Source organism: Sapajus apella, unplaced genomic scaffold (assembly GCF_009761245.1).
Source record: "Sapajus apella isolate SASKATOON/1434 unplaced genomic scaffold, GSC_monkey_1.0 scaffold90, whole genome shotgun sequence".
NCBI classification, from domain to species: domain Eukaryota; kingdom Metazoa; phylum Chordata; class Mammalia; order Primates; family Cebidae; genus Sapajus; species Sapajus apella.
In genome coordinates this window covers 8,428,140-8,441,904 of record NW_022437030.1, presented here as the reverse complement: position 1 = coordinate 8,441,904, position 13,765 = coordinate 8,428,140, and the positions used below count along the sequence as shown (strand labels likewise).

At 45.0% G+C, this 13,765-nt stretch overlaps 1 long non-coding RNA gene across 1 annotated transcript; it reads left to right on the top strand.

Annotated features, from left to right (window-relative positions):
• Positions 1–6,530: 6,530 nt before the first annotated feature.
• On the top strand, positions 6,531–11,586 carry LOC116534876. The gene is made up of 3 exons (XR_004261927.1): positions 6,531–6,853; positions 9,143–9,337; positions 10,204–11,586. It is a non-coding gene; the product is annotated as an uncharacterized LOC116534876 (long non-coding RNA).
• Positions 11,587–13,765: the final 2,179 nt, after the last annotated feature.

Here is a 13,765-nt window from a genome sequence, read left to right as displayed (position 1 = left end):
CCATGCGACTCTTCTGCACAACGCTTGTCTCTGTTTGCAATCTAGATTTTTTTGTGTGATTACCTGATAAATGCCTGCATCTCCCACTAACAGTATTAACTTCTTCTTGGGAGGAGCTGTGCCTGCTTTGCTACCCAGACCTGAGACAAAGTCTGCATAAGGCTAAGTGCTCTATTTCACCCTCTGTCTTCATGTATACATGCATGATGAATAAATGAATGAATGAATGGACATCTTATGAATGAATGAATAAATGAGAGCATGGGTAATAAACACAGGAGGTAATTCTGGGTATAGAAGGAAACAAAGCCATCTTCTGCTATGAGTGCAGTTGCTCTCCCAGTGAGTGTGGATGGCAATGAACCTCACAACACTTTCAGCAGACCTCAGGGTGCTTAGTAGTCCTCTGGAAAACTAAATGGATTTGGCTCCTTTCTCATTCTCTCAGTCATGGCTGTCTAAATTCCAGCCACAGGGCATTTTGCCTGTGAAAAAACACCTACCCAATCCCACTCCTTCCCTTGAAGCTCCATTGTCATATTCTGCTGAGTTTTGTCTCCTGGATGACTCCTACGTCATTCACTGGGACTCTGCAGCTGTCCTGGGAACCCCCAAGAGAGCAGGGAGAGGTTGGACACTTCCACTGCCATACTGGGGCCAAACATTTAGCAGGTACCCACGGCGTCCTTGGAGGTGTCCACCAGCCTTCCAGCTCCACTCCATGTCCTTTCTCTTCAGTTTTCTCTCCAATCATTGATTTCATTTTTCTTTTTTTAAAATGTAGTAAAATTGACAGAATATGAAATGTGCCATAGCCAATTTAAGTATACAGTTCAGAGACATTAAGTATAGTTTCATTGGTGTGCAACCATCATCACCTTCCTCCCACAGAACATCTTTCATCTTGTAAAACTAAAACTCTGTACCCATTAAACATTAACTCCCCATTTCTCCTCCCCTCAACCAGCCCTTGGTAACCTCTATTCTACTTTCTGTCTCTATGACTGACTACCATAGGCACCCTGTGCAGGTGGAATTATATAGCATTTGTCTTTTTGCGAATGACTTATTTCATTTAGCATAATGTCCTTAAGGTTCATCAATGTTTTAGCATGTGTCAGAATTCCTCCTTTTTAAGGATGTATGATTGTATGATTGTAAGGATGTGTGATTATATGGATATCCCACATCTTGTGGATCCACTGAGCCACTGATGGACACTTGGGTTGCTTCTGCCTTTTGGTTATGATGCAGGATGCTACTAAGAACATGGGTAGACAGCTATCTCTTTGAGACCTTTCTTTCCATTCTCTTGCATTTTCCCAGAAGTGGAATTGCTCGATCACGTGATAATTATATGTTTTCCACAGCAATTCATTGTGCATTCTCACCAACAATGCACAAGGATTCCAATTTCTCCATATCCTCACCAACACTTGTTATTTTCTGTTTTGTCTTTGTACAGTAGCTATCCTAATGGTTGTGAGCTGTAATTTTTGTTCTTAAACCAAGTCCTACCTCCAGTTCCTCCTAGTGAGGAAGGGATTTAACTTTCAATAAAATTAACAAATAGTGCTTAGCACTTATGATGTACCAAGTACTTTGCCAAGGGCTGGGCCCAGCATCCAAATCTCTGTACTCTCTGACACTCCCTAGCTGTGCCCATCACATCACCCTTCACCTATAATGATGGATGGTCCCTTCATCTATAATGTAGGAATGACAATAATAAGATGTACTTTATTGGATCGTGGTGGCAATGGATTGATTTAATGTATGTAGATGGATTAACACACTAAGTTATTCTTATTTGCTACACAGAAAAGGCATGAAAAGATTCATTTACCCCTTACCACAGGGCACCGACAGCATCCTGCCAGAGCACCTGGGGCTGGTTTTCTCCCCGTCCCCTGCTGTTGTATCTGGGTTCTTATCCAGCCTGGGAAGAGATGCCCCAGATGTTCTCAGGTAATGGGAGTACAGATTTCCTCTTTTTGCTTTTGTCTGTTTTAAAAAGTGAATGTAATTTGTAATAATAAGAGTTAAATATTATCATTATAGTAATGACATTTTAAGTGAGCACAGACTTCTAGCTAAAAAGGAAATCATTTATCTTTGCTCCTCTCCCTTAAAATCTACACATGACAACCACAAATAAGTAAACATTGAAATAAACTTTACTTTTGGTGGAGCTGGGAGATGTCTTCATTGCTGAATGGTCTGTCTTGTATCTGGAACGATGCATGCCAGGTGAAGAGAGCTAGCAGGGCCCTCAATAGATCTGAATCAAGATCTGCTTTCCATGGAAATAAGGTTCACTCCCGAAAGACTTCTGTCTTAATTTAGAGGGACCAGAAGTGAAGATGGGATGCTTACATAGAAGCAGAGGCACAGCTGTGCACGTCTGTTTGACTCCACAGAGCAGAACGGAAGAAATCATGGGGAAAGGCAATTCTCTTATCTGGGATCTGAATTCCTTACTAAATGAGGCCTTGGGAGGTGGGCTGAGGTGAAGGGTGAGAGTGCAGTGATCCCTGGGCTCAGTGCAGAGAGCCTGGGACAGCATGATGTCAGCTTCTCCAGTATGAAAAACGGAGGGGCCGCATGTCTTTGAGCACAGAAAATAGATTTGTGAGAAAGGACCTGTGATTACAACTCTGAACTACAGTGGGGGCTTCTCCAGCCACTCTCTGACTCCCTCTCTAGCTCCCCCTCACCCCACATTATAACTGTCCAGATATATAACAGCTAATAAGTATCCTGTCTAAAGGAGAGGAATGGTCAGGGGGCAGTCAGCCTAGGACCCACGTATTTACACTGGGAAAAAAAAATAGAAACAGGAGTTTTTAATAGAACTTTTAAAAATAGCTTTTAATAGTTTTAAAATAGAAACTGTAGACAATATGATCTTTCTACAAAAAACTCAGAGAGTTGATGAAGAGCATGCTAACAAAGCCTAGCAGAGAAATGGATGAGAAAGGAAAAGATTTACAGAGTTGAATGCTGCATTGAAAGCAGCAAAAACCAGCAAGAATAAACAGGATTGGAAAGTCAGCCAGGGCTGTGGCAAAGAGATTACAGAAAATCATAAAAGTGAAGTGGAAGAGAATACAAAATATAAATGTAAAAATGAGAGAAGATGACAGACGTAAAAGACAAAAGAGATCAAACACACACATAAACGATGGACTTGAAATAAAGATCAGAACAAATAGGACATACACATTACCAAAAATATTTATGAAATTAGGGCTTGAACCGTATGTTGAATGGGCACAGGAAAATTACACAGAATTAAGGTTTGTCTTGCAGAGGCTCTTATACTTCCAAGAAAAGAAAAATCATATAAACATCTGACATGCAGAGCATAGAGGAAAGAAAGTCAAGTACAAGGGGAAAAACTGGGCTGGCCTCAAACATATCCCTACTAATTTTAAATTCATAAGACAAGGGAGCAATGTTTGTGATGTTCTGATAAGGAAAAATAAGACCCTGAAATTTATACCCAGCCGAATTGCCCTTGAAGTTTAAAGATAGCACATATCCCAAAGTATGCAAGAATTTAAGGTATGTGGGACCTATGGATCCTTCTTGGGAAAAACAGCATGAAAGAAACACTTAATGAAATTCAGCCAACCTAGAGTAAATCAAAGTAAAGAACTCTGAAGTGAGAAGTTGCCATAGAAAAGCCTGATGCGGGTAATTGACCCATTTCAATATATAACTAAGACTAAAGAATTGTGGAAATTATGGATACAGAGGAAAGTGTATATGTTATTAAACTTAGACTATAAAAAGAATAATAAGATTGAAAAAAATGATCAGTAGAGTATTAGTTTGCTAGGGTTGCTGGAAGAATCTTTCGAAGACCGGGTGGCTTAAAGAACAGGAATTTATTGCCTTACAGTTCTAGAGGCTGATAATCTGAGATCAATGTGTTGTCAGGGTCGATTCCTTCTGAGGGCTTCTCTGGTGGTTTGCTGGCCACCTCTCGTGTTTCCGATCTCTGCCTTCATCTTCGCCTGGCATTCTACCTGTGGACATGCCTGTCTCTGTATCCAACTTTCCCTTTTGTAAGGACCCCAGCCATATTGGATAAGAGTCACCCTAATGACCTCATTTTAACTTGATTACCTAAATAGAGACCCTGTCTCCAAATAGGGAGCTAGATAGGGTTAGAACCTCAACATATGAATATCGAGGGGATACCACTCAACCGTTAACAATTGCGGAGGAGGACAGTTGGGAAGAAGGATAAGTGTGCATGTGTTTAATGGGTCCCATGTGAAGTTGAAACCTGTACCTCAAAAAACAACATGACTCCAACCTCTTCATATTGTATAATCACTTCTTCCTTAAGTTTAAACAGGTCTTGTTAGAACAAATAGGTCTTACAGCACTAGAGCATGTAGCTGGGAGTTTAGTAACTCCTTCAGCCTTGCTTGCTTCTTTTGTCTTTTAAAGTCAATTAAAAATAAATTTTTAATTAAAAAATTTTTTTGAAAAATTTAAAGTGAGGAGATATGGGCGTCCATAGCAGGTAATACCGTCACCTAGCATGCTTTCCAATTCCGAGAGGCGTTAAAATAGCGCACTGGGGATGGGGGTGACACACATTTAACAATATCTAGAAACTTTTTTCTTTTTTTTTGAGACAGGATCTCTGTCACCCAGGCTGCTGTGCAGGGAGGCAATCACAGCTCACTGTAGCCTTGAACTCGTGGGCTCAAGCGGTCCTTCCACCTTGGCCTCCTGAGTAGCTGGGGCTACAAGAACACACCACCCTGCCTGGCTAATTTTAAAAAGTTTTTTATAGAGGAAGGGTCTCGCTATGTTGTTCAGGCTGGTCTCAAACTCCTGGCCTCAAGCAATCCTCCTGTCTCAGCCTTCTAAAGTGTGGGGATTACAGGTATGACCCACGGCACCCATCCTGTAAACATTTTTCATTGTCTTGACTTAGAGCAAAGTGGAGAAAAGGTAGTGTTACAGGCATCTAGTGGAGAGACCAGGAGATGCTGTAAACAGCTTACAGAGCACAGTGTACCCTGTCTCCAGCAGTGATCCCATCCCAAATGTCCGTATAGCCAAGGTTAAGATATCCTTCACTAGTGAGATGAGCAGCAGGCTGTAGGAAAGAAGGGAAGTCCCAGTCTCTCCTTAATACGACCTTGTATTCACCACACGTGGCTTCAGGGACTATGCCACGTCTCTTATGGGAATTGTTATTTCATTATTATTATCATTTTGAGTCATGGTCTTGCTCTGTCACCCAGGCTGGAGTGCAGTGGAGTGAACATGGTTCACTGCAGCCTCTAACTCCTGGGCTTGTGATTCTCCTGCCTCAGCCTCCCCAGTAGCTGGGACTACAGGTATGCAACACCATGCCCAGCTAATTTTGAAATTTTACTTTTGTAGAGGTGGGGTCTTTCTATGTTGACTAAGATGGTTTTGAACTCTTGTCCTCAAGAGTTTCTCTTACCTCAGTCTCTCAAAGTGTTGGGATTACAGGCGTGAGTCTCCGTGCCTGGCCGGGATTTTTATTTCAAAAAGCATGCTGGGTTAAAGCTCTGCTTACACTACAGGCATCGTCTCTATTGGGGTGTTTTAGGCACTGCATCAAGCAAATAGGGGAGAAAACTTGGGGCAGGGAGACTTTTCTAGATAGCTCTGGGAGGTGCCAGCGGGCAGACCACAGGCCTAGAGTTTTTATGTGGCCTGTCTCTGCAGTGCCTCCTTGACAGGCTCACCTCTCTCTTACAGGCTGTTCCCTGTTTGCCCAGCTTGACACCCCCAGACTCCTGCATCCTCTCTCTGTGTCCCCTTCCCCATCCGTTCCTGAAGCGCCTGGCTTGCCTGAGCCTAGGAAGCTTCTTGGCTCCAAGTCCCCTCCCCTGGAACTGCCCCTACTTGGCCAGCTCTGTTGAGTGCCTTTGAAGATTTCCGGCTTCTCTCGTCCGGAAGCTGCACGTGGGGTCAGGCATTGGAGCCCGCTAATCACTCTGTTCTGCCAGTGCCCGAGTGCCACGAAACCTCTTTTTATGCCTATTGAAAGCCTCTGAGGAGCTTTCAAGTGCTCTTTGATAAATCATGGTAAGTGTTATTCCGGCCACTCCAGCACAGTACCTGCTTGGAGCCCTCCCGCCTCCCTGGGCCACTGCTCTCCATCACCGCATTTCACCGGCGACAGTAATTCATTCCACTTGAGCTGACGAGCTTTGTTCCCATTTATTTGCACATTATGAGCTGTGTCACTCCACTTACCCTCTAGATAGTAAATGGATTGAAAAATGCAACTGTAACAAATACTAGGGAAAGGATAAGAGAGGGGGGAAAGAATGTGAGAGAGAGAAGGAAGGAGATTGAACCTTTGAATTTAGAGTCCAAAAACTCAGACAATAAATAAATAAAGCTCTTGAATTGTTCCAATTAGCAGCAGCAGCAGCAGCAGAAGCAACAGGAATGCCATGAAAACTTGCAAGCTTCCTTTGAAAGAAACCACTTTCTCCATCCTCTCTCTCTCTGTCTCTTTCTCTCTCTCCTCTTGAATCTGAGTTCTCTGAGTGAAGTGAACTCAAGCATCATTTTTGGGCCAGGACAATGATTGGGCTGCAGTGTTGGCTTTTACCTTCAAAGTCAGAGAGGCTTAGGCCCCTGCTTTCTGCTTTTCCCATTAAAGGCCAGGGACCCCATGATATAGCCCGTTCCTCCTGTTATAATTGGGATGACTTTCAAGGAAATGGAGGCAGCTCACCAAAGTCATGCTTCTTTTTCTAGGTCTCAAAGTTGACGCAAACCAGAATTTGAAGTGGAGTCTTCTAGAACCTGATGTGGCTGGGCAAATGCTGGCCAGCAGGTGAGGCCCAAGGACATCCCTAGAGACCCAGGCCCACTTTGTCTGGTAAGCTGAGTCCCATAAGAAATGAGTCAAGGATGATTTTCCTCTAAGGCGAGTAAGTGAGGTAGCTATGGTTGGGAGGGCTGAGGACACAGGAGTTTGGGTCCTGCAGGCCATGGGGAGGCCATGAGGGGGCAGTGCAAAGGACACCAGAGGAAAGCCTGGCTGTGGGAACAGCTACCATGGCCATGTCCTGGGACTGAAAAGCATGATCACCAGCCCCACGCGTACCCACTCCAGTCCCACCAGGCTTCCAAAACGATTTATCAGGAGCTTACCAGGGGCTTTCCCCCTCCCCAGCTATGAAGTCTTGGGTAACTCATGTCCTCTGAGACTTGTGTTCCTCGTCTATAAAATAGGGTAAGACCATTTATATCACAGTTCATTGTAATGATTAAATGAGAAAACGCCCATAAAGTGCCCAGCAGAGAACCTGGTAAGTAGCTACCCAGCAAACAGAAGTTATTAATATTATCAGTGGCAGTGATAGCCTCAAGCTCGCCCCATCTCCTCCTGAATGTGCAGTTCTGATCATGTTGCCTCTCCCTGTCTCAATTCTTGGTTATCCATTATACCTCACGGGGCACAAGAAAAAATCTATTTGCCCTTTGTACTCAGTTTCTGGCACACAGCTCCTAAAACCCTTGGAATTTCCTGAGTGATGAGAACATCTTTTGTTATTCATAATAAGCCTCTTTTGAGCACACCTGAGTTTACGCTAATTAGGTGATTTAGGGTGGAGCCCCTAGAGGAGGAGTCTGTGGGAACCCCAATTTATAGCTGATGAGTCAGAAGTGCAGGTGGAAACTTGGCGCTTGCAATTGGCATCTGAAGTGGCAGCAGCCTTGAGGGTCCTTTCACTGTGGGATCTGATGCTGACTGCAGGTAGATATTGTCAGAATTGAATTGAATTATACGGCACCCAGCTAGTGTCCACAGAGAATGCAGAACTGGTTGTTGGTGTTTAAAAAAACACCTCCAGACCCTGAGTTCAGTCAGTCAGGCAAGATCTGTCTTCCTGGGTCAATAAACATGTATTACTGGGTGCTGGGTGCTGAATACTGTTTGGCCCAGAGATGAGGAAGACAGAAAGACCATCACAAAGACTTTCCTACATCACAACATTTGTACAAGTTGTGCACAGAGGGCACAACTTAAGTTAAAGAGCAGCTTAAGATATTTCCATTCTTAAGCTTTCAAATGTGAATGTCTTCATTCAGGTGGCCCTCCTAGGATTGGGTTCTACGTTCAAAATCTGCTGGCTTATGCTGGGGTAACTTATTAAAATGATTCTGACCTCAGTTTCCCCTTGTGGAAAATGAGAATAGTTATACTCAGTTCATGGGTTGCTTATGGAATGTGGGCTGTAAAACACTGAGAATTCTGACAATGAGTTCCTGAGATTTTTATGCTGTCCTGGAATCAAGAGAGGTTTGCTGGAACCGCCATCTTAACAGTTATGCTTAATGTCCCCCGAGTGGGCCCACAACTGGGGAAACAGGGCCTCAAGGCCCCCAAGGGCCTGAGGATAGGATAGGTGGCCTCACCCGGGGACTCTACATCTCTGTGGCAGAGGCACCAAAGAGAAATTAATTCTCCCTATTTGGGGTCTTCCTCTGTATTACCTATTCATCAAAAATTGCCTGGTGTTTGTGCATTTTTCATTACAAGAGTCAACATTTACCACGTTAATAAAGCAAGGGGCTGCTTTTCTCCTCTCAGAAATAGAATATGTAACGACAGGGCCCCTTTGATGTTTCCCAGCCAATACAATATGTATCTGAATGAGGATGAAAGTCATCCTATTAAGGCCAGGCTGCAGAGGCGTTGCGATGGAGCAGAAATTGGGGAGGGGGTATGGTGAGAGTCTCTGCAAGATGCACATCAAGGCAGGGAGTGGGCTGGGGCTCTACGGAGAAGTCCCTTCCTATCCCAGCCCCAGGAGAGAGATCTGTTCCTGCATCAAGGGCTGGGAATGGAGTTTAGCTGCAGGTTCAGCTCACAGTGTCTCAGAAGGAAGATGATCTAGAAGGAAAATAAATTCCTTCCTTGCAGGGTTATTTGTTTGTGTGCATCAAACGGGCCTGTGGACCTAAGTGTGTTTCATAATGGGATGAACATCTGGCGAGACAGAATTGTTTTTGTCATCAAAAGCAGTTGTCTGTCCTGAACACCTATGATGCCAGTGCTGTGTGAGGCACTCAGAGACACCAATTGGTGGGACCTTCTCCACCTTTGTCCCCACAGAGCTGACAGCCAAGCTGGGGAGAAGAGCTCATCAAGAGATGTGAATATCCAACCTTCCAAGTCCAGACAGCCATGGGAGCCAGGCTACAGGGCAAGGTGAACAGAACCACCAGAACCCTCAGCAGCCTGACCCCAGATCCTCAGCCTCACTGAGATGACTGCTGACCAACTCCTAACAGGGATCTGCAACATGTGGTGAGTAGAAAAGCAACTAGAGACCTCTCCTCTTCTCTTGTAAGCCCTGTGTCTGCCATAGCCTGTATTCGCAGACTACTCCAACCTCAAAACCTTCCAGATATAAGCTTCTTTGGCAAATCATACCTGCCCCATGTTTTCTTTTCTTTTTTTTTTTTTTTTTTTTGAGACAGAGTTTCACTCTTGTTACCCAGGCTGGAGTGCAATGGTGCGATCTCGGCTCACTGCAACCTCCACCTCCTGGGTTCAAGCAATTCTCCTGCTCAGCCTCCCGAGTAGCTGGGACTACAGGCACACACCACCATGCCCAGCTAATTTTTTCTGTATTTTCAGTAGAGACGGGGTTTCACCTTGTTGACCAGGATGGTCTTGATCTCTCGACCTTGTGATCCACCCGCCTCGGCCTCCCAAAGTGCTGGGATTATAGGTGTGAGCCACCACGCCTGGCCCTGCCCCATGTTTTCAAAGATCCTACCAGGATGGATTGCAAAGGACAGTCACAGACACTCTCATCAACTCCCTTGGAATCCCTCTTCCCCTACCTCCAGCCAGCCACCTATCATGTCACTTTCTCCTTCTGTGAAATATCATGGAATCATTCATACAAAAGTCTTACGAAGTTGTACTGGTTCTTCTAGTTACTGATCGTGTTGGCCGTGGGCAAGTCACATACTATCTCTGAGCCTCAGTTTCCATGTCTGTGAAATGAGGATAACAATAGCGCCTATGTGCTGGGGCTGTTGAGTCCTGAGTGTGGTACCCAGCATGCAGTCATGCATAGCTCAGTAGTGGTGTCTCAGTCGTAGGAGTGCCGTCATGGCTCACTCCTTCTCCCCATCATCCCTGCCCCCCCCCCCACTTCACAGGTTAGGGCTTGTGGACAGAGATGCAGCCAGAATACCCCACAACCTACGAGGATGCAATATTCTAGGACTGTCTGTGCAAGACTTGCTCATTCTACTCATGGTCCTGAAGTCGAGCTGGAGGCAAGCTCTAGTTCTGGGCTCTACTGGAGATGCTCTGCCTCAGGCTGGGTTTGCTGCTGTAACAAGCAAAACTGCTTGCCAACTGGCTCGTTCTGGCTCCAGCCTTGCTTCAGCCAGTTCATGGCAGAGGCTCTTCATCCTTCCTTTGGAAGATTACTGACACCAACAAGGATGTATGGGCTGGTAGAAAGAAGGAACCTGAAAACTCACGGAGAGGAAAGAGAGGAGCTAGAGCTATTGGCTGAAGATCTCAGTTCAAGGCCCTTCAAGGAAGATCTTTGAACATGCTGAGCCTCAGTTGCTTCATCTGTAAAACAGAGCTTCTGTCACCCTCTGGTCCCTATTCCTGACTCACAGGGTCAGTTGAGTTTAATGTGTGTGTGAGATGCCCATGGAGTGGTCAAGAGTGTTCATGCTGGAATCAGCACTGCCACTTTCTAGCTGAGCACATGCCTCAGTTGCTGGTTGGCAATGGGGGACAGAACCTTCCTGACAGAGCTGCTGTGCAAATTCAGAGAGCTTCCATGGCCAATGTGTCTGGTGCCATTCCTGGAATCCAGGTGCAGCCTCTACTCTCAGGGGACTGTCTTGTGTGGGAGAGAAACAATGAATGTGTATAAAAAGTGGCTCCATGGATAGAGTGGCCATGTGTATCCTGAATATATCCACTGTTTTTTCTGGTATAATTACCAATAGCACCCCTTTTCACACTCAGAAGCCTTCTAGCTTGAAAGATAAATTTTATAATCACTTTCACTGTGAAGAAAACTAAAGAGCATTTAGTGAGACAGTGACCCAATCAAGTATCGTTAGATGGGTCGGAAGGCCACTTGGAGGATATGATGTGTTCATTACGACCTGAATGAAGGGAAGGAGTCAGCCACGCGTCACTGTGCTGAATGAACATTCCAGTAGAGGGGAGAGCAGAGACCCTGCGGCAGCCCTGGGCTTCCGGTGTTGGAGGAACAGGAAGGCTGACAGTGTAGTTGGAGCAAATTCAATTGAGTGGTGCAAAAAGAGGGCCTAGGAATAGCCCGGGCCACCATAGACTCCTTCTGAACATTTTAGTCCCATGACCTCATGCATTCTCTTTTATCTTAAACTGGTTTGAGTCAGGTTTTCTTTACTTACACACAACAAATGAAAGAATTCTTTAAAATATAAAATATTAACACTGGTGGTCTCAGGTTGTAGGATTAGAGAGCTTTTACTTTTAAAAGTTTGCTTCTCTGAATTTTATGCAATGAACTTGGATTACTTTTGTAATTTTTTTATTGCATTTTAGGTTTTGGGGTACCTGTGAAGAACATGCAAGATTGTTGCATAGGTATACACGTGGCAGTGTGATTTGCTGCCTTCCTCCCCCTCACCTATATCTGGCATTTCTCCCCATGGCATCCGCCCCCCAACTCCCCACCCCCCGCTGTCCCTCCCCTATTTCCCTCCAGCAGACCCCAATGTGTAGTACTCCCCTCCCTGTGTCCATGTGTTCTCATTGTTCAACACCCACTTATGAGTGAACTTTTGTAATTTAATAAACGGGTTACGTAAAAGATACTGGGCTGGGTGCGGTGGCTCACACCTGTAATCACAACACTCTGGGAGGCCAAGGCGGGTCTATCACGAGGTCAGGAGATGGAGACCATCCTAGCCAACATGGTGAAACTCCGTCCCTACTAAAATAAAAAAACTAGCTGGGTATGATGGCAGGCACCTGTAGTCCCAACTACTTGGGAGGCTGAGACAGGAGAATTGCTTGAACCCGAGAGGCAGAGGTTGCAGTGAGCTGAGATGGCTCCACTGCACTCCAGCCTGGTGACAAAGCGAGACTTGGTCTCAAAAAAAAAGCTATTGTATGTCTCCCCTAGACACAGTGGCTGAACCAATTTTTCCCTCCTGACAGCCAATAAAGGCCCAGTGAAAAAAAAAGGAGAGAAGAGGAGACCAATAACCCGTGAAGATCGTGTAATTGCCAAGGGGTGGGTTGAGAGTTTACAAGGGGAAGCGGAGAATAAGCACCATGTGGATGAGCCTCTCCCTGGTTGTGGATGGAAAATTCAGGGAGACACAGGTTGACTTAGTACTGTATATTAGTTGTTGCTCCTTCTTTAAGTTGAATGCCTCCTCCACAGTCTCTGCTCCCAGAAGGCCAGGGTTATGGCTCATGACCCTCTGAATCTGCAGCTCCTGATGTGCAGTAAGCATCACTGATATTTGACAACTGGCCTATTGAGCACAGAGCATGGCCTCTGTTATCCCCACGAAGGCCCCTGTCCAACCAAGGCTGGCCATAGAGAAGAGTGAGAGGATATCCATGGAGGGCCTGAGAAGAACCTACAAGTCTCCTCTGCTGGGCCAGACAAATAGACCCTCTCTCAGCCTTTTAGACCAGAAGGGACCTCCATTCAGGCCAGAGGTCACAGACAACTGGTATGCAGGATGCCTTATCAATTTCACTTATGCCCATAGCAGACATTCACAGCATACCCTCTGTATTAGGGTTCTCCAGAGAAACAGAAATAATGTGTGCCTCTGTGTGTGTGTGTGTGTATGTGTGTATGTGTGTGTGTATGTATGTACGAATATATTTATATACTATATATGTGTGTGTGTGTATATATATATATATATATATATATATAGAGAGAGAGAGAGAGAGAGAGAGGCAGAGAGAGAAATTATGGGAATTGGCTCATGCAATTAAGGAGGCCAAGGAAAGCCAGTGGTGTAATTCGGTGCAAGTCTGAAGGCCCAAGAACCTGGAGTACTGATGTCCATGAATGTCCCAGCTCAAACAGAATTTGCTTCTTTTCCACCATGTTGTTCTAATCAATCAGGCTCTCAATGGATTAGGTGATGTCTGCCCACAGTGCTAAGAGTAGATTTTCTTTGCCCAGTCTACTGATTCAAATGCTAATCTCTTTTGGAAACACCTTCAGATACACCCAGAAATAATGTTTTATCAGCTCTCTGGGCATCCCTTAGCCCAGTCAACATTGACACGTGAAATCAACCATCATGCTCTCCTCCGCACCCAGACATGGTTTCAGAATACTTCCTCATGCAAGGCTCCATGCAGTGCCTATTAATTGAGCTAAATTAGGACAAAACCTCTTTGCCTTCACTGATTGTATCCAAACTCCTCATTTGACAAATGGGGAGTCTGAGAAGAGAAAGAACATATTCCAAAGTCATTCAACACATGAGTGATAGATGTAAGACTCCAGTCCCTGAATCCCAGCTCTGGGTACCTCCCATCACCCCATGATGGCTCTGGAGTGGCTGCTTCCTTGCAAAATGTTCTTTGCCCTCATACTTCTGCACTCTCCATCCAACCAAGCCCTAAAGACTGTAGTGTTTATTTTAGCGAACACACAAATCTGGTCTCTAAAGGATGAACATTAATAAAATATGTGCTCTAACTCTATGTAACAAGGAAAAT